This window comes from Fukomys damarensis, unplaced genomic scaffold (assembly GCF_012274545.1).
Source record: "Fukomys damarensis isolate Sample0158 unplaced genomic scaffold, DMR_v1.0_HiC HiC_scaffold_7, whole genome shotgun sequence".
Lineage (NCBI taxonomy): Eukaryota > Metazoa > Chordata > Mammalia > Rodentia > Bathyergidae > Fukomys > Fukomys damarensis.
Genome location: NW_022900919.1, coordinates 43,221,941 through 43,233,224, shown reverse-complemented (window position 1 = coordinate 43,233,224; position 11,284 = coordinate 43,221,941). Strand labels below are relative to the sequence as shown.

Below are 11,284 nucleotides of genomic sequence, written 5' to 3'. Positions count from 1 at the left end.
CCAATAAAAAAAAAAAAAAAAAAAAAAAAAAAAGACTCCTTTGGGCTATATGTTTTTGATGCCTGAGGATATCCTGGTAGAGTTTCCAAAGGACATTGTTTATTGGTTTCTGTCACGCGCCATTGTTTCCGGGCTCTTCATGCCCTGCATGAATCCCGGATGTGAGTCCGCCGGTGACTGCGGTTCGCGCATGCGCAGAAGGGGCGCTTGGCTCGTCAGAATGACGCAGGCCGGCATTGGCCAATAGAAATGGGCTACGTCACCCGAGAGGCTATAAAAGGCAGGCTCGCATCCGGCTCGGGGTCTTTCCGCCATCTTGAAGAATGTAGAAGAACCTCCAATAAAGCGTGCATCAGAAGAATCCTGAGTGTTGCGTGCTCCTTGCTGGCGAGGTGCGCGTGACAGGTTTCTAGGACTCAGGAAATAAAGATTTAAAGATAAGCAAACTGTAAGTGATATTAAAAGTCATTGGCATGGATGAGATCACCTACAGTAAATATTTAGAGCAGAAAAAGAATTTAAGAACCACTGTTTTACAGTTTAAGGCTAATGACTTCTGAAAGCTAAGGTTTTAGTGGCAATAGAAAAAAAGAACTGTTATTTTCATTTTAGACAATTTTGACTTATTATTTTAAACATCTGTAGTAGTTAAAAGTCAGAGAAGAGAATGGAAGTCAGGGTCATGGAGATTCCCTGTGTTATACCTACTGGACTCATCTCCTGACATGTTTTCGGGAGGGGACCAACTCCCTAGCACATGGCCCAGCCCAGTGGACAAGTTTGTTGCAACGTCTTGACATTAATTATACCAGGCCTGGCCAGCACTACAGACATCACACATCATGAGGTTTGTTGAAGGAGGCAAGCCATGTTTATTTGTTCTATACAGTCACCACCTACAGCCACCAAGTCCCTTCAGGCTGTTTCAAAGGGCAGTGCCCCAAGATAGGCATCACCCTGTGATCCTACTGAAGAGTGCCACCCATATAACTCAGGATGGGATGACAGCTCCACCAAAGTTCCCTGCCTACCCTGAACTCCCAAGGTCTGGGAGAGAGACCTCACTTGTGGTCCTACAAAGAACTGGGACCAGAGCACAAAAAAAAGGGGAGATCAAGGCAGAGTGAAAATGGTAGAGAGAACTTACAGGTGAAGTCTTTGGCCAAAATTCTCTTTTTATGAACCTCAGTTTTCTTATTTATAAAATGGAAATAATTACACACGCTATTCAGCCTCTTTGAGAAAAAAATCATATGGGATGGCATATTTAATGTTTTGTATAAATTGTAATGTGCTGAACACGCTGACAAGAGATTGTTACTATCACTCGATCTCATCACTAGCAATGCCTTCTTCTTGAGTAAAGTTGCTGTTTTTGTTTGTTTGTTTGATTTATTTATTGAATTTATTTATTTATTTTTGAGACAGGGTCTCACTATGTAGTTGGGACTGACCTGGAACTCACTATGTAGCCCAGGCTGGTCTCAAACTCACAGTGATTCTCCCTCCTCAGCCTCCTGAGTGCTGGGATTGCAGGCGTGCCCCACCAAGCCTGGCTTTATTTTTCATTTTTGGTACTGGGAATCAAACTTGGGACCTTGTGTTTGGGAGGTAGGCAGTGGCACCACTGAGCTAAATCCCTGGCTGGCTTCTTCTTAAACACAAAGATACACAAAATCTCAGTGAGGATGAGGCTGATGTCATCCATCTATGGATCCCAAATTTCTGTCCATTGTGAATCATTTTCCTGATTTTTCAGCTTGTATACACCCAGGGAGTTACCATCCAAATCAAGATGTAGAGCATTCCCATCTTCTTCAAAAAAGTAAGATGGCTTTTAATTTTTCCAGTTTTTTTTTATTGTGGGAATGAACAACATGAAATTTATCACTTAAACAAATTTTAAACACAGTTAAGTGATATTAAATACATTTATACTGTTGCTCAAGCATTGCCACCATCTGGCTTCAAAATTTTTCTCATCTTGCAAAACTAAAATTCTATACTCAACAATAACTGCATCATCTCGTCCTCAACCCCTAGAAATCACCATTCTATTTTCTATCTCTGCAAATTTGATGATTCTAAGTACCACATATAAATGGAATCATTCTATAGCTATTTGTTTTGTGGTTACCATGGGAATTAACATTTAACATCCTAAAATGATAACACTCTAATTTGAATTTGTGCCATCTTAACTTCAATCACATACAAAAACTGCTCCTTTACAGCTCCGTCTCCACCCTTTCTGTTGTCGATGTCACAAAATCACTGTTTTATTCCTTATGTGTTTCAAAATATAAGCTAATAATGCTTTTTAAAGCATTAGTCTCATAAAATATATAAAAAATAAAATATGTAGTTACAAACTGCAGTTATAATATTAACCTTCAGACTAGCAATTGTTTTTTTAATTTGTTGGTGCCTTAAATTGTACAGAAAACAAAAAACAGAATGAAAATTCATTGTTACAATAATGATAGCCCATGTAGTTACCTTTAATAAGCCCTTAATTTCCTCATATAGCTCTGAGTTACTAACTAGTGAGATTTAATTTCATGTAGGGCATATCTAGTGGTAATGAACTCTTTCAGCTTTTGTTATCCGGAAATGTTTTCATTTCTCCCTTGCTTCTGAAGGACAGTTTTTTTAAATACAGTATTCTTGGTTGACATACCTTTTTTTTTTTTTCTCTCTTGGACTATGTCAGCCTGCTACCTTCTGGCCTCCAAGGTTTTTGATGAAAAATCTGCTGATAATCAGATTGAGATTCTCTTGTACATGATGGGGTTGCATATCTCTTGCTATTTTCAAGAATCTCTCTTCTTTTAACTTTTGACAGTTTGTTTATACTTTTAATGTATCTTAGTGTAGATATCTTTGAAGTATCATGGTGTATATATTTCTTTGAACTATCTAGAGTTTATTGAATTTCTTGGGTGTTTATGTAAAAGTTTCTCATCAAATTTGAGAAATTTTCAGTTATTAATTCCTCAAATATTCTCTTCCCTTTTTTCTTTCTTTTCTTTTTCTGGGATTCTCACAATGTACAATATCTGTTGGTCAATTTGTTTGTTTTTTTTTTCTTTTTATTGAGGTTATTGGTACAATCTAGGTATACAATACAATTACATTCATCACTGGGATTCTGTACCTTTACATAATAGGTCTTGATTCTCATTTTCCCCTTGTCCCTGCCCTCCCTTCACCCCCCTCCTCCCCTCCCCATTTACAAACACTTTATTTCCATTTTTTCAGTTTCTCATATTTTTTCCTCTCCCTTATTACCTTTCCCCCACCCTTCCCACTTTCCCTACACCTTTAGCCCTTTACTTCCTATTTCACATTATTAATTATCTCATTATAATCCTGTGTACTATTGTAGTTTTTCACACCAAAGAAACTATTCGGTATTTCAGTTAAAGAAATCTCTGTATGAACATTAAAAATAGGGAATCCTAAAATAAAACTAAAAAGGAAAGTAAAAGAGAAAAGGCAATGATGTAACATCAAAATAATCCTTAATTCTGGAGATGAAAATGGTCCCTGAACATATTTAAATTGCTTCTCGCTCTTATAGTCTTATCTTATTCTTTTTTTCATTATTTAGAGAATACTTTATTAGTTTCTGTAATCAAACCCACTTAGATATGACCTTACATATTTAGTACGATGTGTTACCCCTGTACACATGGAAAAAAATAAATATAAAAATAAAAATAAATTAACATTTCTAGACCAATATGGTTGCCCATTTCTGTACAATGCCAAGTCAACACAGTAAATTGGGATGACTTTTTCCAAAGTTGGCAGCACAGTTAAAGTTTCCCAAAATTCAATTTATATATATGTGTGTGTGTGTGTGTGTGTGTGTGTGTGAGTGTGTGTGTGTGTGTGTATATATATATAGAGAGAGAGAGAGACTAATAATAGTATGTTATGCATTGATAGCAGCAACAGCTTTTCCAGGTTCTCCCACAGGTCCTTTAAACTCTGTTTACTTTTTTAAATCTTTTTCTTTCTGTTTCTCATAGTTGATCATTTCTATTATCCTGCCTTTGAAACTGCTATCTCTTTCTTTGAATGAAATCTGCCTTTGTATCCCTCTAATTATTTTTTTTCCAGTCCTTATACTTTTCAACTTCAGAGTTTTTGTTGGTTTCATTTCAGGACTTTTATTTCTTGATTGATATATCTATTTTATTCACACATTGCTTTCTTGGCTTTCTCTACATTTTCCTTTATTTCTTTGAGCATATTTATGACAGTTATTGTAAAGCATTTCTCTAACAGACCTGCAGACCTGCAATCAATCCATTTTCAGGGACAGTTTCTACTTGCTATGGAGGAACTGTCTACTATGGTATGTATATCCCCCAATTCATGTTTTTAAATTTAATCTCCATAGGGATAACATTAAGAGAGGGGGCCTTTAGGAAATGATTAAGCCCTGAAAGCAGAACCTTCGCGGATGGGATTTAGAGCCCTTTCAATGGGGCTTGCATTTGAAGGGATCACTCTCTTGCCCATCCATTCTTTCTGTCATGTAAGGACATAGCATTTGTCCCTATAGAGGATACAGCATCCAGGTGCTATCTTGGAAGTAGAAAGCAGCACTCACTAGACATCAGTCCTGCTGGTGCCTTATTCTTAGATTTCTAGCCTCCAGAACAATGATAAATAAATTTCCATTATTTATACATTACACAATCTGTAGTATTTAATTACAGTACACAAATGAACTAAGACACTGTTGATACATACAACACTTAGAAGAACCTCATGAAAATTCTGCTACAAAGATCATGTGGTTCTATTTATGTGACATTCTTTAAATACCAAAAATTATAGAAATACAGAACAGCATAGTGATTTCCAGTTATCAGAGATGAGGTAGAGGTGGGAGGGAAAGAGATTCATGCAGTTGTAAAGGAAAAACTGGAGGATTCTTCTAGTGATGAATTGTCCTGCACATTGGCTGAGGGGATACACAAAATCATGTATGGTAAAATTTGCACAAAACTAAATACACACATAAGTATGAGTTACAAGTGAGGGCATAACCAGGTGAGCCCTTTGATAGCAAAGAACTTTCACTGCCTGTTCACTGAAGAGGAAATCAGAGAGACCTACTTCAGTTGCCCTGGATGACAGCAAGCACCCAGGTCCCTACAGGGGCCACTTGAGAAAACTGTGGATGACTTCTAAGAACTCAGAGCAGGGTCTAGTTGGCAGCTGACAAGAAAGCAAGGACCTCGGTCCTTCAAGTTTCAGGTTTTACCAACAGTGTGAGTGAGCTTAGATGAGTAGTCTACTCCCAGATGAGAGCTGCCCTGCTCGGCATCTTGGTTCCCACCTCACAGTGCCCTCAGCACAGAATCCAATTAAACTGAGCCTGAACCTTCAGAAACTGTGAAATAGTAAATGGACAGGGTTTGGGTTTGGTTTGGTTTTCAGAAAGAGAATTTTAACTCACATATTCAATGTCTTAATTTCTGGCAACTCTTCTCCACAGTGCTGGAGAATGTAGACTTGTCATATTTAGTTAATAGCTCACATTAAAGAGGATCAAAACATTTCCCAAAGATACTAATTATCATATTCCTACCTCCATTTTTAAGGTTTTAAAAAAGGAACTGTACTACTACATTTTTTAGAATGAGATTTAATTGAAGAAAAGACGAGTAATCAAAACAAATGAAGACTGCTGAAGGACATCTGAGTTGTTTCTGCCTTTTGACTATTGTAAATAATGTTACATGAACTTGGTGTGTGTACATACTTGTTTAAATCTTTGTTATGTAGCTGGAAGTGGGATTTTTGGGTGGTATGAAATTTATGAGTAATTCTATGTTTAATCCTTGAGAAACCATCACTGTTTTGGTTTTTTGTTTTGTTGTGGTTTTTTGCTTGGGTTTTTTTTTTTCCTTGGTACCAAGGGGATCAAACTTGGGACCCTGCACTTGCAAGGCAGCCAGTGGCACCACTGAGCTAAATCCCTGGCACTAACATTGTTTTTTATGGATGATGTTTTCAACTGCGAAATTTGAGGGAATTTGTTACACAAAATTAAAAGACAAATACACATTTTTATCTGATTGGCTTTTAATTTACATTCATATCACTAAATAACATGCTGTAAAGAATGTAATTGCTATTCCTTGCCTTATTTGAAATATAGTAGGGAGTGCTCAGCGACTTCCCAACACAGCAAGTGTAGTTTAGTCCTCTTCATTTCCCACCAACACCATACCCAAATGCAGCCAAGAACAGCCTTCTCATCGCTATCCTTCCAGGACTTTTATGTCCTAATTTTGGTTAAATAACTAATTAATGTATCCACGTCTATATCCACACACAGTGGATCCCTATAGTTAAACTGTTTACTTTTCTTTTCCTTTCCTGAACAATACTTTATTTTCCTTAGAATAAATTATTCAAAGTCTAGGCTTTCCATTTGCCTCGTTTTCTACGTCCTTATTACTGTTTCGACACCAACTGCTGACTAGTTGTTAAAAATAGCCTGGCAAGACTTCTAGACACGCCTAGTATTTTGACAGATTTAATATCCTAGACAAGTTTCCCTCAGAGGCATTTAACCTGCTGGACCTGACTGCCTGATTGGCCTTTGCCCAGTTCCCAGGTGACACCTGGGTATTTCCCTTCAGGATCACTCTGGACTCTGCAAATCTCCCTTGCTGGGCCTCTCATTTCCTGTGTCACATACATTTCCTGCTTACCTGGCTCCCTTCTATGTCACAGGGCACCCTCCAGCAATTTCCATGAAGGGTTTAGCAGTGAATTCTAAAATGGAAATTATTTCCCCTCCAAATTTTCTGCATTCTAGTGTCACTGTTGGGAAAACTGAAGTCTCTTCAATTCTCTATCTTTTGTGTGAGGTTTTTCATTTCCCTCAAGAAGCCTTCAGCATCATCTCTTCATCTCCAGTGTTCTGTGATTTCACAAGGTGTGGTGAGTGTCCATTTCAGCATCATTATCCATTTTGCTTGGCAGTGAGTGAGTCCTTTCATTTGGAAAAGTCAGAGGCAGTAATGGTTTTGTGCCAATAGTCTCAGCTAGTAGGTGGCTGAGGAAGAAGAATTGCTTAATCCTAGGAGTTTGAGAACAGCCTGGACAACACAGGGAGCCCTCATCTCAAAAAAACTGGAAAACTTTATTTTTCATTTCTGAGCATTTAAAAAATATTTTATTTATAATTTTCTTCCCTGTTTGCTCCCCCGCCCCTCTACCTGTGCACAGGCTTTCTAATTATTTTATCTTGCTCATGACTCCTTGTTTTTCTTTTCACACTACATGATGAAAAATATCCTCAACTTTATTCATTCACCTTTGTACTGACATTTTTATTTCTGCTTGCATATTTGGCATTTTTGGATGTTTCTTTATCATACCTTGTTCATGTTCTGCGGTTCTTTTCAGAACTTTGAAAATATCAAGCACAGTGTATTTCCCCAAATTTTCTCTTCAAATAGGCTATTTCCTTGCAGCTTGACATTTCAATATATTTATTTCTTCCTTTCTCTTTCACATTAGAGGTTTCCTTCAGATGTCCAACAGATTCTTGTCTGTGCACATTTAAGGGTCTGAACTACCAAGATCACTGGAAGTTCTAAGAGAATGTTTGTTGACCAAAGCTGTCCAGGCAGGGTGACTGCTCTGGAGCTGTTCGCCTGGGAACACCTAGTGTCGATATTTTTAGGTCTTTCTCGGTGAGCTAGTCAGGCTCCTATAAGTTGTTCATTCCTGGCTGCCAGTGTCCTGGGCAGGGTATGTGGGACGGCATCTCAGCATCCAGTATGCAAATGGCCCTTCATATCCATGCTCAGCATAGCCCTGCTATGCTTCAGTAGAGAACCTCTGCCTTACTCCGCAAAAAACGAAGCATCAGACTTGTTGGGCCCAGACCACGAGAAGTCATTCAGCTCAGACTGGTGAAGGGATCCAGGACTGACTTTCATAAACGGACTTCCAACCAGTTCTTTTTAATTGGTTGCTACCGTATAAGTCTCTCTTCACAACCTCCATTTACAGAGGTATCCTTCAAATTCTAGAGCCTTTGAAGAGATTCTGCAGTGAATATTGGGTTGGTTTTCATCACTGCCTCGATTTCATCACTGCCAGGTTTGGAATAGCTCAATTAGTTGCCAGTCTTCCTTTTGCTTTCCAACTGTCAGAGTTTTGTTTCTATGTCCTTCTCTCTGATTCTGCCATTCTTGTGCATTTATAACTTTTGCATAGATATTGTTTTGTTTTTAATTGGTGTACAATGTACATACAGTGCAAATAGGGTACAATGTGGTATTTTCATGTGTGTATTTAACATGTGGTGGTCCACTCAAGGTAATTAGCATATCCATCCCTCAAATATTTATCATTCAAAATCATCTCCCTTTAGCTATTTTGAAATAGACAATAAACTATTGTTAACTAGAACTTTCCTGTCATTTTAGTGAGGTCCCAGGAAATGACTGTAGGTGTCCACTCTAAAGTCTGTACCTTATTTTCCTTTACCTCTCTGGCCTGTAAATCTCTCAGCAAAGCATGTTTATATTTTAGTGGGCAGCATTCCTGTCTGGATTTCTGGAGAGAGTGGGCTGAACATGATCCGAGCTGGCCAGGACACATCAGAGCTGGAAGGCTCGTATCTAATTGTTTCATCCTTTTTGTTCCTTTTTCATATATCTTCAGAGTTTAAAGGATTCTTTGGGGGCAGGAAATACTGGGAATTAGATTGTAAGCATTTTTTTCCAACTGATTCCACTTGAGATGTAATAAAAAAGCACTTAAGATTCACAGGAAGAACATCATTCTCCAAACAGAATTAAATTACTTTTATTGTTTCCTAGGAAACTTTTGCTAGAAATGTCCTCTCCCAGCTCTGAGCTAGCATGACTGTCTGTTTATGCATTTCTAAGATATCACCAATTTTTACACTGTATTATCAGGTTTATTATGTGTGCTTCCCTTTCTTTCTTAAAACATTGAGCTCCTTTCAGGCTAGGGACTATGTCTTATTTATTTTTATGTCCCTAGAGCAGACATTAATAAACATTTTATAAATGAATGAATTATGGATAGAGTCATAGCAAAGTAACAACTGGTAGTGGGAATGTGTCTAACTGCTCACTCTTCCAAAACAACTTGCCCAAGCCAGGCGTGGTGGTGTACACCTGCAATCCCAGCACTCGGGAGGCTGAGGCAGGAGAATCTCTGTGAATTCGAGACCAGGCTGGGCTACATAGTGAGTTCCAGGTCAATCTCAACTACATAATGAAACTCTGTTTCAAAAAACAAAACAAAAAACAAAAAAAAAGAAAGAAAACAAACAAACAAACAAAACAACTTGCCCAGTGTAAGCGTTCATAAATGTTTGATGGTTGGCAGGATGAAGTACAGAGTGTTGAACAAAGTAGTAACCGGACCAGTGAAGCCTATTTGAATTTATTTATTTTTGGGAAGTGGATACTTTTTGTTAACTAACCAAATCATAAAAACATCATGGTCGATACCTTAGTTTATCCTTCTAGTAAGCCTGTCGACTTGGTCTTCCCTAATTCCAGCATCTCCACCTTCCAGAAAATGGGTGGTCTTTTTTTCTTCATTCCACTTCATGGAAAAGATCATTTGAAGGGCCACGGGAAGGTATTTGCCTCTTTGAAGTGTTTTCCAACGGTATAGACCTCAGAAATGAGATCTTCCATGCAAATGATGCCTCATTTACCAAGAGATTGAGAAACCCGTCCATTATCGGTCAAGGAAATTAACTTCTTATTGATTTTGCCATAGCCACGCTTGTATATTAGTTCATTCATTTACTGACTTCAGGTCTGGGTACCCCATATATGGTTCCACAATTCTCAGCGTGTTAATTGAAGCCTTGTTAAGCTTAACAAAGGTACCACTGAAGGTTTGGCAGAGGCGAAGAAGCTACAACACCTTGTGGACTTCTGGGCTCACACCACTGATGCCTCTGATCCAAATGGCAAGAGCCATTTCGGGTTCTGCAGGAAGGTAGAAGTTGCCAGCTTTTCTTGCCATCCTAGCCATTCGAATCTCAGTGCGGTATACCTGTCTGTGCTCCTTATGATAGCACCTGGCTTTTTCATAGCTGAGCCTCCTCCTTGCCTTTCGAAGCATTCTTGGGCAAACTTCTTTCTCAAGCACTTTACTTTCAGCTCTGTGAAATGTCTTCACTTTTTCTTAAGGGGTTCTAGCACAGCTGGAAACTTCTTTTTCTTCTCTTTGACACCCGCCATGGTTCGAGCCAGAAAAGAGGATCTGAATTTATTAAAAACATGAGGTGGAGTGGCAGAGCCAACTGGAGCACATAGCTTTCCAGGAGTGTTAACCACAAACTCAGAACTGGCCCAAAGAGGAAAGGGCAGCTGCTACTGATGCTGCTGTCCCTGCCTTGCCAGTCCCGCTTCTCTCAACAGCTGAGAAACCATAATCATAGAAGTTGGTTTCTGCCCTCAAATATTAGTGTGTGGAGCATCAGTGTCATCAAACTGCACACTTCTGAGCTGGAGTCCTGGCTGCCTGGGGCTGACTGAGGAGAGCAGGTGGAAGGCCAGGTTCCTACATCCAAGGAAACTAGGCTTTGAGATTTCTGTGTTCTAACTTTGGATGATGGGGATGTTTGGGCTGGAAACTCACAACATACATCAAGGACATTCAAAAGGGTCTGGCCAGCTAGATTAAGTGACACCAAATGGAGCAAAAGTTCTTTTCTCGATTTTAGTATGAAAATTTTCAGTGTAGAGCAGAGTTAAAAGAATTTAACAGTGAACACCAATATACCCATCACCTAAGATTCCACCATTAACATTATATTACACTTGTTTTATCATCCATCCATCCATCTACCTACACATCCAATCACCCAACATTCTTATCTTTTGCTGCATTTCAAAGTAAACTACAGACATTGGTACACTTCCTTCTAAATATTTCAAAATGCCTATTTTAATTAGATGTTTACAGCTTTAATTTTTGTTTACAGCTTTTTCCTTGGATGTTAAATTCACAGGCAATGGAATATACAAATCTTAACTGTACATTTCCTGAATTTTAACAAATACTTATGCAACCAACATCCCATCAAGATAAAGAATAACCTATCCTACCAGAAATTTTCCTCATGCTCTTTCCCATTCTCTGTTGCCACATCCCCAATGGCAACCACAAATCTGGTGCTTTTCCTCTCATAGATTATTTGGTAAGGGCCCTCTTTATTTTGGCTTTTCCTCAAATCTATGTA

General features: G+C 38.5%; 1 long non-coding RNA gene and 1 pseudogene across 1 annotated transcript; one reads left to right on the top strand and one right to left on the bottom strand.

Annotated features, from left to right (window-relative positions):
* Positions 1-426: 426 nt before the first annotated feature.
* Positions 427-4,304, top strand: LOC104853154. The gene is made up of 3 exons (XR_777698.1): positions 427-448; positions 1,760-1,825; positions 4,283-4,304. It is a non-coding gene; the product is annotated as an uncharacterized LOC104853154 (long non-coding RNA).
* A 5,230-nt stretch (positions 4,305-9,534) lies between these two features.
* On the bottom strand, positions 9,535-10,280 carry LOC104853153 (annotated as a pseudogene).
* Positions 10,281-11,284: the final 1,004 nt, after the last annotated feature.